Genomic DNA, 14195 nt, shown 5'->3' on the forward strand with positions numbered 1-14195 from the left:
CTTTGTTGGCAAAGTAATGTCTCTGCTTTTGAATATGCTATCTAGGTTGGTCATAACTTTCCTTCCAAGGAGGAAGCGTCTTTTAATTTCATGGCTGCAGTCACCAGATTGCTAAATTACCCCAAAGAAAGTTGAACCAAATTTATATTTCCATGAGAATAGTCAGTTGCCTTCACCATTGTTAGTCATTAGGTATTGTTCTTAACGAAAATAAAATTAGCCACTTACAGAACAAAAGTATATAGGTTTAAAATTTTTTATTTATTTTTTGGACCTGCTCGGCATTTGGGATCTTAGTTTCCCAGCCAGGGATTGAACCTGCACCCCCTGCAGTGAAAGCACCAAGTCTTAATCACTGGACCATCAGGGAAGTCCCAAAAGTATATAGGTTTAATTAGAATTTATTAGTTACAAAAAAGCTCAACGATTTACAGTTATTTTGTTTACCATTTATATTCCTTTCTGTGAGCCACTTTTTCATGTCTTTTATTTTAAAATTAGGTTATCTTTTTTTCCCTCTTATTCATAGAAGTATTTTGTGCCTTAAGGACATTAATCTGCATCGACCAGGTATATTAGAAATATTTCTAGTATTTTTTATTTTGTTTGCCTTAATTTTGTCATTCAGAAATTTCACACTTTCTAGCTTTATCAAGATATCACTGACAAATAACATTGTGTATATCTAAGGTGTATAACATGATGATTTGACATATGTACATATTATGAAATGATTACCACCTTAAGCTTAGTTAACACATCCATCACCTTACATAGTTAGCTTTTGTTGTGTGTGTGTGTTGACACACACGTTTAAGATCCACCCTATACCTAACTGAGTACTCTAGCCTTTCTCACTGATTTGAAATACCACCACTGAACTTTTGATTAAACATGGCAAAATGAACACACAGTTCAATTTGTGTGTTCACACAAAGAAGTGAATACAGAGTTATCTCCCCATTCTCCTAAAAGCCCAATTAAAATGGAAATAAAAGACTATAGTCTTTTAAGCCTCTATAGAGGCTTAATGCCCCCAAAAATTGGAAGGGGAAATTTATAGGAGTTGAAAGATGTCAACCAGAAAAGCTCATAATTTACACATGCACATGGAGCTTCCAGTTAGCATTTCTGAAAAATCAGCTTCATTGAAGTATAATGTAAAGTGAAGTGTAATGTAACATACAATAAAATATACCCTTTTATTTTTTAAATATTTATTTATTTGGCTGTTTCAGGTCTTACTTGCAGCATGCCAACTCTTAGTTGTGGCATATGGGATTTAGTTCCCTGACCAGGGATTAAACCCAGGCCGTCTGGATTAGAAGCTCAGAGTCCTAGCCACTGGACCACTAGGGAAGTCCCAGTGATAGTTGTTACTTAATCTGATGGCTCTGCTTTCTTCTTGGGTGAAGATAAAAATAATACCTACCTCACAGCATTGTTACGTATGAGAAAAAATTAGTTAATGTATGTAATGCACTTACATACCTCGAAGCTTCGAAGAACTGACTCGTTGGAAAAGACCCTGATGCTTGGAAAGATTGAAGGCAGGAGAAGAAGGGGATGACAGAGGATGAGATGGTTGGATGGCATCACTGACTGGATGGACATGAGTTTAAGTAAACTCCAGGAGTTGGTGATGGACAGGGAGGCCTGGTGTGCTGCAGTCCAAGGGATCACAAAGAGTCGGACATGACTGAGCAACTGAACTGAACTGAATGCACTTAACAGTGTATGTAACAAAAGGAAGCAACTAATAAATGCTGGCTACTATTATCTTATTCCATAGGAGTGCCTTGGGTTTCACATAGTACAGCTTGTATTTACTTAATACAAGATGGACAAATTAGCTGTCATTATTCTTCTATTTTTTGTGCGAAATTTCATGAGTTTTTTTCTTCAAAATAAATTGAAGAATGATTTTATATTTCCCACAAGAAATATATTTGGTTTCTGAACTTATTTAAGCCTTTTGTCCAAGAGCAAAGACAAAGACTGTCTTTATCAAGGTTTGCACATTTCTTGTCCAGTTTAAGATCATGCCACTAAGATCAAGGCTTCCGGTCCCATCACTTCATGGCAAATAGATGGGGAAACAATGGAAACAGTGACAGACTTTATTTTCTTGGGCTCCAAAATCACTGCAGATGGTGACTGCAGCCATCAAATTAAAAGACACTTGCTCTTTGGAAGAAAAGCTATGACAAACCTAGACAGCATATAAAAAGCAGAAACATTACTTTGCCAACAAAGGTCTGTCTGGTCAAAGCTATGGTTTTTCCAGTAGTCATGAATGGATGTGAGAGTTGGACCATAAAGAAAACTGAGCACTGAAGAACTGACGTTTTTAAACTGTGGTGTTGGAGAAGACTCTTGAGAGTCCCTTGGACTGCAAGATGATCCAACCAGTCTATCCTAAAGGAAATCAGTCTTGAATATTCATTGGAAGGACTGATGCTGAAGCTGAAACTGCAATACTTTGGCCACCTGATGTGAAGAACTGACTCATTTGAAAAGACTCTGATGCTGGGCAAAATTGAAGGCAGGAGGAGAAGGGGATGACAGAGGATGAGATGGTTGGATGGCATCGTTGACTGGATGGATAGACATGAGTTTGAGCAAGCTCCGGGGATTGGTGATGGACAGGGAGGCCCAGTGTGCTGCAGTCCATGGGGTCACAAAGAGTCAAACATGACTGAACGACTGAACTGACTGAACAGTTTATTCCAAGACAGCATGAGTGAATCAGTAAATGTACATTTTTATTTCTAACTTTTATCCTTGCTCTAAATCTAGTTCTATTTTTTACACTGTGATATATGAGATCTTCTGTCTTTACATATTCTTTATATATCTTTGTATATAAAAACAATCTTTATTTTTGCCATCTTATTTTTTAACTTTTCTGAAATTTCTAGTCAGTTTTAATAATATCTTAGTTGATACTCTTGTGTGTTCCTATTGTACAATCATACTATTTGCAAATTATATTTTCTCCTCATTTCTAACATGAGATTAATTTATTTTTTATTTTTTCTTGTTTCACTTTCTGGTTTTAATTTATGGTATATAGTTATTTTGTATGGAAGTTGAACTTTTGTCTTATTGTTACTTTGATCTTGTTTTTGCATTATCTTCTTATTTTCTGTCTTTTCATTTATGATATCTTTTCTTTGTTTTTATTCTTTAACATTTTAAATGTGTTTGTGTCCCATTTTTATTTAAATAGCAATAACAATGGTAGCAATAACTCTATTATTGTCACGTGTGTACTCTCAGTTGCTAAATCATGTTCAACTCTTTGTGATACCATGGACCGTAGCCAGCCAGGCTCCTCTGTCCATGGGATTCTCCGGGCGAGAATACTGGAGTGGGTTGCCATTTCCTCCACTTTTATTGTCATAGTAGTGATTTATTAAAAACTTACATGCACCTAGCAATATTTGGTACTTTACAGACATTTCAATCATCCTAGTATTGCTGCTAACAACATAAACAACGGTTACAGTTGCTAACAATATTGAACTTTCTATGTGCTAAATATGTTTTTAGTACTATATTTATTCATTAACTCACTTAGTTCTGACAACGCTTTATGAAAAAAAATGGTAAAAATCCCATGAAGATTGTGTACAATCAGCTCCATTTTATAATGAGAAAACGTGGACGTGGTGCTCGGGTATGACACCAACACCTAACAATAATCCATGGTCTCTCATACTTATCTTTAAGAGTAGTATAAGATTAGTATCTTTAAGGTAAGTATCTCTCATAATTATCTTTAAGCATCAGAAATGCTTTTCTTTTTTTACCATTTTTTTTCTGAATCTTGTTGCTGCTTCTTCTTCTCCCTCTTCTTCCTCTCCCTCTTCTTCCTCTTTTTGTCCTCCTCCTCCTCTGTATTTTCTATCTGTAGTCACTTTCTCATCTTCTTTCCCCTCTATCACAGGCAGTTCCACTCAACATTTCCTTCTCCTTTTCCTTCTTCAAGGACCAGCAGTTCAACATCTATTTTAAAAAGAAAAGAAGGAAGAAGAGACAAGGGAAAAGAAAGGAAAGGAAAGGAAATGTTAGAGAAGAGAACCTTTTCAAGGCTGTGACTTCAGGTTATTCCCGGGAACAATCTTCCTTATTCCAAGATCAAGAATCCTCACCCTTGTAAAGGTTCTGCCCAGGCAGTGGAGATAGCACACACTCAGTACACAGTGTGTGATGGTTCCTACAGAGGGTGGATCCTTCTGGGTTCAGGTGCCTGAAAACAACCACAGATGGTGCAAGTCATTACTCACTACCCTAAGGCAGTGCAGCCCAACCCTCGCTGTTCACGGCTGTAACAAAGTACTGAGATCAAGCCGGTGACAAAGGCATTCTCTCTGAGCACTAATTAGCCTCTGAGTAATTTCTCTCTGACTCCAATTTCAACCATATGTACATACAGATGCACTGTACTTTGCACTTCTTGTCTACTTTTCCCCATCATTCTTAGATCCTCTTGCTATCCTCCTCCCCTTTCTGCATCTTTTTGATTCTGTTCATCACTTTTCCTCCATGAGATATTTAAACATTTAGTTTGGGACTTGAAGGCTGATGACTTTGGGGAACCTACATATTCTTCCATCAATTGTGAGGGGCTCTTAGGAACCAATTGCTAGAGAATTCCTTTTTTTCCAAAGTGGCAGTCTACAGGCATAGATGCAACTGAGGCAGGTGTTGTGTCTGCTGACTGTGACATTATTATTTATTTTCTTATATTTCATGTTCTTTATATTTTTTAATGTTTCCCTAAAGTTACCTATAAAAAGACCATTTTGTTATCTTTAGTTCTTTTATTTCATCACTGAAAACATGCCCAAGGTTCTTAGAGAGACCTTCCTCATTTGTTCCTTTTCTTTTAATATCAGAGACTTTCTTGGGTTATGAATTTCTTTAGATGGTTGCATGTATATTTATATCTGACGTTAGCTATGACTGTATTGTCACAACTTAACTTTGGGAACTTGCAGTTCTTTTTCTCTGTCCCATGGGTTGACTCCTTTATTTTTTCCTTTTTTATTTTCTGTTTTCAAAAATCTGCTTCTCCAAAGGCATGGCACATACTAACAATGCCTTTCACTGGCTTCCTGATTGGCATGGATTCCAAGAAGACAGTGGCATTCTGCTGCAGGTTCTCCTTGCTTCCATGTCCACTCCAAATTTGTCTTAACTAAGCTCAGTGTGGTTATTAACTCTGCCAGGAAGTTGCATGGACCTATGAAAAGGGATGGCTTTAGAAAGAGGTCAGCCTGTTAAAATCTTGGCTCTACACTTTCCTAGCCATGTGATGTTGAGAAAGTTTCTTAGCCTACCTAAACCTCAGTCTCCTGATGTTTAAAAATGAAGAGAACAACACCTACATTGTAATGTTGTTGTGAGCATTGAAGGTCATGTAAATTGCCTTGTGTGTAATAAGGATGCAATTAATGAAAATTACTTTCATTTTGAGTTAAATATGGGATTCAAATCCAAATTCTTCTACCTCTAGGACTTTTTAAAAGGAAATTTTTATGTATGCTGAGTCATTTCAGTCATGTCTGACTCTTTGCGACCCTATGGACGATAGCCCACCAAAGTCCTCTGTTTATGGGATTCTCCAAGCAAGAATATTGGAATAGATTGCCATGCCCTCCTCTAGGAGGTCTTTCCAACCCAGGGACTGAGCCGGCATCTCTTATGTCTCTTGCATTGGGAGACAGGTTCTTTACCATTAGCACCACTTGGGAAGCCCCAAAGGAAGTTTACTTAACTGGTTTTGAGCTCATCTGTAGGCTCAAATGAGAATAAAGGTCCCTAATTTTTAAGAGTCCTGGGAAGACTGCAGCATCAGACAAGGTATAAGACAGTTGCAGATGCTCTCAATGAACATTCATTCTCTTCCGTCTTCTGGACAAAGACATACTCTGATGGACTTGTCTGAACTTTACCTGGCGCATTGCTTTTTCACAGAACAAAACTTCTAATAGGTATTACCCTAGTGTGAAGGACTCATGTTTAGCTCAAAAGAATGCTTGTTTTGATCTCTTGGAAAAGTGGATCCATTTTCTCCTTCTGATCAATGGGAATGTTTTCATAAAAATAGTACTTTTGATTTTCTCTTTTTATAAGTAGGTACATCTTTTAACCCCAGAGCATCATGCAAATGAAACAGAAGGAACAAGAGAGAGAAGAACCACAATTTAGTGAAGGTGGTATGTTCAGATGGTATGTAAAGCAAAAGATTTGGGACTTCCCAGGTGGCTCAGTGGTTAAGAATCTGCCTGCTAAGCAGGAGACTCAAGTCCAATCCCTGGGTCGTGAAGATCCTCTGGAGATAGAAATGGCAACCCTCTCCAGTATTCCTGCCTGAAAAATCCCTTGGAGAGAGGAGCCTGGTGGGCCACAGTCACAGAGTCACAAAGAGTCGAACGCAACTTAGTGACTAAACAACAACGACAAGACAGGAGATTTAGAAAAAATCTCGTTGCAGTCAAGAGATATCCATGCATTGTGATGAATTCATTTTTCACTGGAAGATACATTTTTATTCATTTTTTCAAGGATTTGGAAAATGCTAAATAAAAGAGAACCAATAAATTGGAGGAAACATTGCTCTCTTTAGACTACACATAGAGATTCTTTGTTTCTCACAGGACTCTGAAAAAGAAATGCTCTTCAAATGCAAACTGCCTCCCATCTTTTGTAATCCCGAAGGAACACCTCTGTCTCCGATGAAATGGAGTGTGTGGGCTTTGAAATCTGACATTACCCTGATTTTAACCCAAGCTCTGCCACATACCATTGGCAATGCCTTTAACTTCCGCAAACCTCAGTTTCCTATGTTATTGTTGTTTAGTTGCTAAGTCATGTCTCTTTTGTGATCCTATGGACTGTAGCCTGCCAGGTTCCTCTGTCCCTGGGATTTCCCAGGCAAGAATACTGGAACGGGTTGCCATTCCCTTCTCCAGGCGATCTTCCCGACCCAGGGATCAAACCAGTGTCTTGGGATTGGCAGGTGGATTCTTTACCAATGAGCCATCAGAACCCTCTCAGTTTCCTTTAGGTGTAAATAATAAAATGGTCAGCTTAGTTCTTCCTTTGTATAGTTTTTAGTAGGAACATGTAACACAATTGACGTGTGCTGAAGCATGTAGCCCAATGCCTTGTACAGAGTAGAAAATAAATGTCAAAGCCCCTTCTGTTTTTCCTTTAGAGCTATCCAATAGTGTGAACTTGATGATCATAGATGATCAATACAAGTAAATAATGGAACCTGTTAGAAGAATATATCAGTGGAATTAATCTTATTTTTAATCACTGAGGAAGCATCTAGTCAAGAGAAGCAAAATTGACTGAATTGTTCTAGTACTTGGTGTAACTTGGTTTTAATTTTGATGAACAAAATAAGGATCCCACCTGTGTTATGATGATTAATTATATCATTATTTATAAAAATAAATGCTATCATTTGTCAACTTAGTGTGAATCAGGTGCTTATGCCTTAAGGAAGGTAAGATTCATCTTACAACTGAGAAGACAAAGGCTCAGAATTAAGAAACTGTTTCCTCAAGATTGGGGCTTCCCTGCTGGCTCAGATAGTAAAGTATCCACCTGCCATGCGGCAGACCTGGGTTCAATACCTGGGTCAGGAAGATCCCCTGGAGAAGTAAATGGCAACCTACTCTGATATACTTGCCTGGAGAATCCCATGGACATAGGAGCCTGGAGGGCTGCAGTCCATGGGGTCGCAAAGAATCGGACATGGCTGAGCGACTAACGCTTTCACTTTCCTCAAGGTTACAAAGCTAATAAGTAGAACCAGAACATATGAACCTCCACAAATGTTTAATGTTTTTGTATTGTATAATAACAGAAATAGACTATTTTCTGCAAATAGGCACTTTATTTGGTTCACACTATAATTGAATCCATGATCAGATCTTAAAATTTTTTATTTTCATTTATTCTCTGGAAGAAGCATCAAAAACCTAGGGGCATAATTTCATTTTTTCCACTTTTGGCATCTAATTCTATTTTATTAAGTTTATCTAAGTAAGCGATTACAATTTTCTACCATTAGATATAAGGTGTCATCTTACTGGCAAATGAGGCCAGCCCGTGGCTGAGGCATCAATACTACATATTTACTGACAAGTCAGGGAAGTAAGGTATGGTACTAGTGATAAAGAGCTTTCCTGCAAATGCAGGAGACACAAGACATACAGGTTTGAACAGGTTTGATCCCTGGGTTGGGAAGAACCCCTGGAGGAGGGCTTGGCATCCACTCCAGTATTCTTGCCTGGAGAATCCCATTGACAGAGGAGCCTGGCAGGCTACAGTCCATGGGTTACAAAGAGTCAGACATGACAGAAGCGACTTAGCAACCACGCACACAGGGAAGTGAGAGATTTATATGTATTTTTTCCCTTGGAGTTTTGATACTTTCAGAGTTTAGGGAAGTGAATTAACATTCAAAGTGTATTGTGGCTGGAAGTGTAGGTATAGACATTGTCTGTGTTTTTTCATTTAATACTCATAACAGTGGGTGAAAGAGACGTCATCAACGCCATCTTAGAGCTGGGGAGTGGAGGCTTTGTGAGCTTAAGTAACTTATGTAAAGTAGGAAGTATAACTAGGTTTTGAGCCCTGGAAAGCCCTCTTATATTGTGGATCTCATTTCATGATGACACTAGTAAATGAAGTGTTAGAATTCTCTGTTCTAATTTCCTGTTTACCTTGACAAGAAAGTATCCATTACTTTCCCCGATCGTGCCCTGCCTCATCCCAGGGTCAGGCTTTCTTTCAACTGAATAATGTACAATTGGAGAAGCACACATGACTGGACATATTCTGAAAACTCAGGGAGGTGGGGGGATATGGAGGAGAGATGATGGATGGGAATAAAGGAAACGATATAATGTTGTGGAAATTTAGATTTGGAAATGATTTTTAATCAAGTTCAGCCAGAAGAGCCTCTCTCTAGGTGTGACCTAGATGTAATCAATAACTGACATTCCCAGTCCTCTTGTCTCCCATGTGATTTTATTGAACACAGGTTTAATTGACCTCAGAAAGAACTTACTTGTTTGAAAAGCCATGTGCACTGCCAGCAAAATAAACTTTCCTCAGTTCTTGCCATGTGGGGAGCTTTGCTGGACTATTTCACATGGTCATTTCTGGGTAGAAAGCTGTCAGGTCATCAAGCTATAAATGCTTGGGAAACAAGTCTATGAGGCCACTTTGATAATGAAAGAAGCTATAAAATGTGGTAAGGATTTCCTTTCACTGGGTTTTCTCGTAGCAGCAATAGAATTGGATAGGTTATCATGGAAGGATTCCATTACATCCACTCTCAAGACAGGCAAGGTGGCACAGGACCAGATTCGTGCAGGAAAAAATCTTACCTCCCTTTTATTGTATAATCTATGAAGACCCTACCCTGAAGGAGTGAACTAGAAGTGACTGCTCAAGGGAAAATTTCATTTCTTTGTTGAATCAGACTATGCATTTTGTCTTGATGAACCCTAATTTCTGTGGCTCAGATGGTAAAAAAAATCTGCCTGAAATGCAGGAGACCCAGGTTTGATCCCTGGTCTGGAGAGATCCCCTGGAGGAGGGCTTAGAACCCATTCCAGTATTCTTGCCTGGAGAACTCCATAAACAGAGGAGCCTGGTAGACTACAGTCCATGGGGTTGCAAAAAGTCAGACATGACTGAGTGACTAACACTTTCACTTTTCAAGATAAAATAGATCCTTCCTTGTCAGAATGATACAAAGACTTCTGAACGTCAGCAGCCGAAGAAAGTTTAAGCTAAGCTTTCTATTGATGAAATTCTTCTCCTGTCCACTTAATATTTTGGTGGCCTGAAAAGTCTTTTCTGAGTTTCACATTACTTAGATGTACAATGAGAGGGTTGAGCTAGATTATCTGCAAAGTCCTTCCCTTCTGTAAAGCCAAATACCTCCATTTCCACTAATACCCTAAGAATAAGGGAGCCTTGTATTTACAAAATACCCTAGGCTCAAGAGAACTGCTTTAGAAGGCAGCCATGGTACAAAGGAAGGACCTGAGTCAGAAGACCTGTGGTCCCATCGCACTGTGGCCACATCCTTGTATGTGAACTTGATTGTTTTTTTTTTTTAATTTATTTATTTGGCTGTGCCAGGTCATAGTTGCCCCTGTGGGATCTTCAGTCTCCATTCTGACGTGCAGAGCATGCCGGACCTTTAGTTGCGGCCTGTGGGATCTTCAGCTGTGGCACATCAACTCTTAGCTGTGGCCCGTGGGATCTGACCGGGGATGGAACCCGGACCCTCTGCATTGGGAGTGCGGAGTCTTAGTCTCTGGACCCCTAGGGAAGTCCCGAGTGTGAACTTTGACAAAGCATTTCACATCCCTAAACTTGAATTTCTTAATCTATAAAATGAGGGTGATGATAACCTATCACAGGGAAAAGTTGGTAGAATTTTGTCAGATTGTGTATGTGAAAGTAAACTTTTTACACTAAGAATCCATGTATGCACTTAAATATTTTGACTGTCATCAGGCGAAGCCCTCTCACTTATTTTTTCCTCCAACCAAGAGTTTTTAAAATCCAGATTTTTTAAAAGATGTAGTTTTAATCAAAGTTATGTATATTCATAGTTTAAAGTATCAACCATCTCTACAGAATGTATTATGTAACACATAGGTTCATGCCCCTTCTCTATACCGTCGCTGATACCCTGTTTCCCAGAGGTGACCACTTTCAACTCTAAGTTTTGCGTTTGTTTTTTTTTTAGAGTATTTACCTCCCTGGGAATCTTGTGATGAACTTCACCTTCCAGTGCAGGGGCTGTGGGTCAGTGCCTGGTCATGGAGCTAAGATGCCATGTGCCTTGCAGCCAAAAAAAGTGAAAATTAGAACAGAAACTATATTGTAACAAATTCAATAAAGACTACAAATGATCCACATTAAAAATAGTCTTAAAAAATATTTACCACCATGTATCTAAGTAATCTGTGCATAGTACCATTTTTGATTTTTCCGTTTTACACATAAAGTGTGCTTAGTCACTCAGTCATGTCCAACTCTTTGTGACCCCATGGATTGCAGCCCATTGGGCTCCTTTGTCCATGGGGATTCTTCAGGCAAGAATACTGGAGTGGGTTGCCATGCCCTCCTCCAGAGAATCTTCCCAACCCAGGGATTGAACCCAGGTCTCCTGCATTGCAGGCGGATTCTTTACTGACTGAGCCACCAGGGAAAGCCTACACGTTATAATAATCTGCCGCTTATGGAAGATGTAGATTTTCAGCCCTGTCACTCTTCTACCAGCATATACATGCACAATATTAATATTTCCATTCTCCCAAAACAAACATATAATTTTGGTTAGGTCTATCATCAGTCTTTAAATTAATGTGAGTCTGTAAATCCTATTCATGGCAGAGTCACATAGAGTACTGTAATTTTCTTCTTTCCTCACACAAGTATGTATTTTTCTGAGATTTAACCATTGTTTTGTTTATCTGCTACGTTTTTCTTTGTTTAAATTAATTTACTTACTTTAATTGGAGGCCAATTACTTTACGATATTGCAGTGTTTTCTTCTGAGAAGCTTTTTAAGCCTCGCTTTCCCCTGGTGTTCTGAAACCCATGGTGACGTGCCTGGGTCTATATTCACTCATTGTGCTGGTCCCCAGGTTGTCCAGTCCTGACGTGTAGTGAGCCTCTTCTTCTTGGCTCTTTTTAACTGAGTACTTTAATGGCCCTATTGTACAGCTTCACAGGCACATTTCTATGACAGTTTTTATTACATTATCTTGTAGTTAGTTATAAGTTCCAAAGAATAACAAGGAGAGATAAGAAAGCCTTCCTCAATGATCAGTGCAAAGAAATAGAGGAAAAGAATAGAATGGGAAAGACTAGCAATCTCTTCAAGAAAATTAGAGCTACCAAGGGAATATTTCATGCAAAGATGGGCTCAATAAAGGACAGAAATGGTATGGACCTAACAGAAGCAGAAGATAGTAAGAAGAGGTGGAAAGAATACACAGAAAATCTGTACAAAAAAAGATCTTCATAACCCAGATAATCACGATGGTGTGATCACTCACACTTAACTAGAGCCAGACATCCTAGAATGTGAAGTCAAGTGGGCCTTAGGAAGCATCACTATGAACAAAGCTAGTGAGGTGAGGGAATTCCACTTGAGCTATTTTAAATCCTAAAAGATAATGCTGTGAAAGTGCTGCACTCAATATGCCAGCAAATTTGGAAAACTCAGCAGTGGCCACAGGGCTGGAAAAGGTCAGTGTTTATTCCAATCCCAAAGAAAGACAGTGCCAAAGAATGCTCAAACTCCTGCACAATTGCACTCATCTCACATGCTAGTAAAGTAATACTCAAAATTCTCCAAGGAAGGCTTCAGCAATACATGAACTATGAATTTCCAGATGTTCAAGCTGGATTTAGAAAAGGCAGAGGAACCAGAGATCAAATTGCCAACATCCACTGGATCATTGAAAGAGCAAGAGAGTTCCAGAAAAGCATCTATTTCTGCCTTATTGACTATGCCAAAGCCTTTGACTGTGTGGATCACAATAAACTGTGGAAAATTCTTCAAGAGATAGGAATACCAGACCACCTGACCTGCCTTTTGAGAAATTGGTATGCAGGTCAGGAAGCAATAGTTAGAACTGGACATGGAACAACAGACTGGTTCCAAATAGGGAAAGGAGTACATCAAGGCTGCTTATTGTCACCCTGCTTATTTAACTTATATACAGAGTACATCATGAGAAACACTGGGCTGGATGAAACACAGTCTGGAATCAAGATTGCTGGGAGAAATATCAATAACCTCAGATATGCAGATGAAACCACCCTTATGGCAGAAAGTGAAGAAGAACTAAAGAGACTCTTGATGAAAGTGAAAGAGGATAGTGAACAAGTTGGCTTAAAGCTCAACATTCAGAAAACGAAGATCATGGCATCCAGTCCCATCACTTCATGGCAAATAGATGGGGAAACAGTGGAAACAGCGGCTGACTTTATTTTTGGGGTCTCCAAAATCACTGCAGATGGTGACTGCAGCCATGAAATTAAAAGACACTTACTCCTTGGAAGGAAAGTTATGACCAACCTAGACAGCATATTAAAAAGCAGAGACATTACTTTGTCAAAGGTCCATATAGTCAAAGCTATGGTTTTTCCAGTAGTCATGTATGGATGTGAGAGTTGGACTGTAAAGAAAACTGAGCACCGAAGAATTGGTGCTTTTGAACTGTGGTGTTGGAGAAGACCCTTGAGAGTCCCTTGGACTGCAAGGAGATCCAACCAGTCCATATAAAGAAGATCAGTCCTAAATATTCATTGGAAGGACTGATGTAAAACTGAAACTCCAATATTTTGGCCACCTGGTGTGATAGAGCTGACTCGTTGGAAAGGACCCTGATACTGGGAAAGATTGAGGGCAGGAGGAGAAGGGGACAAAAGAGGATGAGATGGTTGGATGGCATCACCGAATCAATTGACATGAGTTTTAGTAGACTCCAGGAGTTGATCATGGACAGGGAAGACTGGCATGCTGCAGTGCATGGGGTTGCAAAGAGTCGGACACGACTGACGACTGAACTGATAGTTAGTTATGAACATCCATAGCATAAACATACCATGCCCCATTATGGAAGATCAACTGATTTTTATTTTATAAATTAAAAAAATTACTCATGATTGGGACTTCCCTGGTGATCCAATGGCTAAGACTGTGCACACCCAATGCAGGGGCCCTGAGAATGGTCTCTGTTCAGGGAACTAGATCCCATTCGCTTCAAACTGAGTTCACATGCCGCAACTAAAGTTCTTGCATGCTGCAATGAAGATCGAAGATCCCATGCTGCAGCTAAGACCTGGTACAGCCAAATAGATACATAAAATATTTTTAAAAATACTTGTGATCATCTGGCAGTATGGACATAGAAGCATAGTATGTTATATGGATTTGAAAAATTAATAGCGACTAGAATTGTACTAGTTTTCTGAAAATATACCTGTACTTTGGAGATTTTACAGTTTGCCATACATTTTGTAACTCTTTGTAATGAATGACTTTGCTATTAACCTGAACAAATTCTAGACTGCTCTCCACAATGACTTGAAACTTGAACGGAGAGAAATAAAAATAGTTTGATATT

General features: G+C 39.0%; 1 long non-coding RNA gene across 1 annotated transcript in view; it reads right to left on the reverse strand.

Annotated features, from left to right (window-relative positions):
• LOC132346047 (uncharacterized) overlaps nt 1-11826 on the reverse strand; it is a 28979-nt gene extending 17153 nt beyond the window's left edge. Inside the window, exons 1-3 of the long non-coding RNA XR_009495766.1 lie at nt 10808-11826; nt 4158-4255; nt 3816-4011 (exon numbers count right to left, since the gene is read on the reverse strand). This is a non-coding gene — a long non-coding RNA (uncharacterized lncRNA). The remainder of the gene's footprint in view (nt 1-3815; nt 4012-4157; nt 4256-10807) is intronic.
• Between the last annotated feature and the right edge of the window lie 2369 nt (nt 11827-14195).

Source organism: Bos taurus, chromosome 8 (assembly GCF_002263795.3).
Source record: "Bos taurus isolate L1 Dominette 01449 registration number 42190680 breed Hereford chromosome 8, ARS-UCD2.0, whole genome shotgun sequence".
Lineage (NCBI taxonomy): Eukaryota > Metazoa > Chordata > Mammalia > Artiodactyla > Bovidae > Bos > Bos taurus.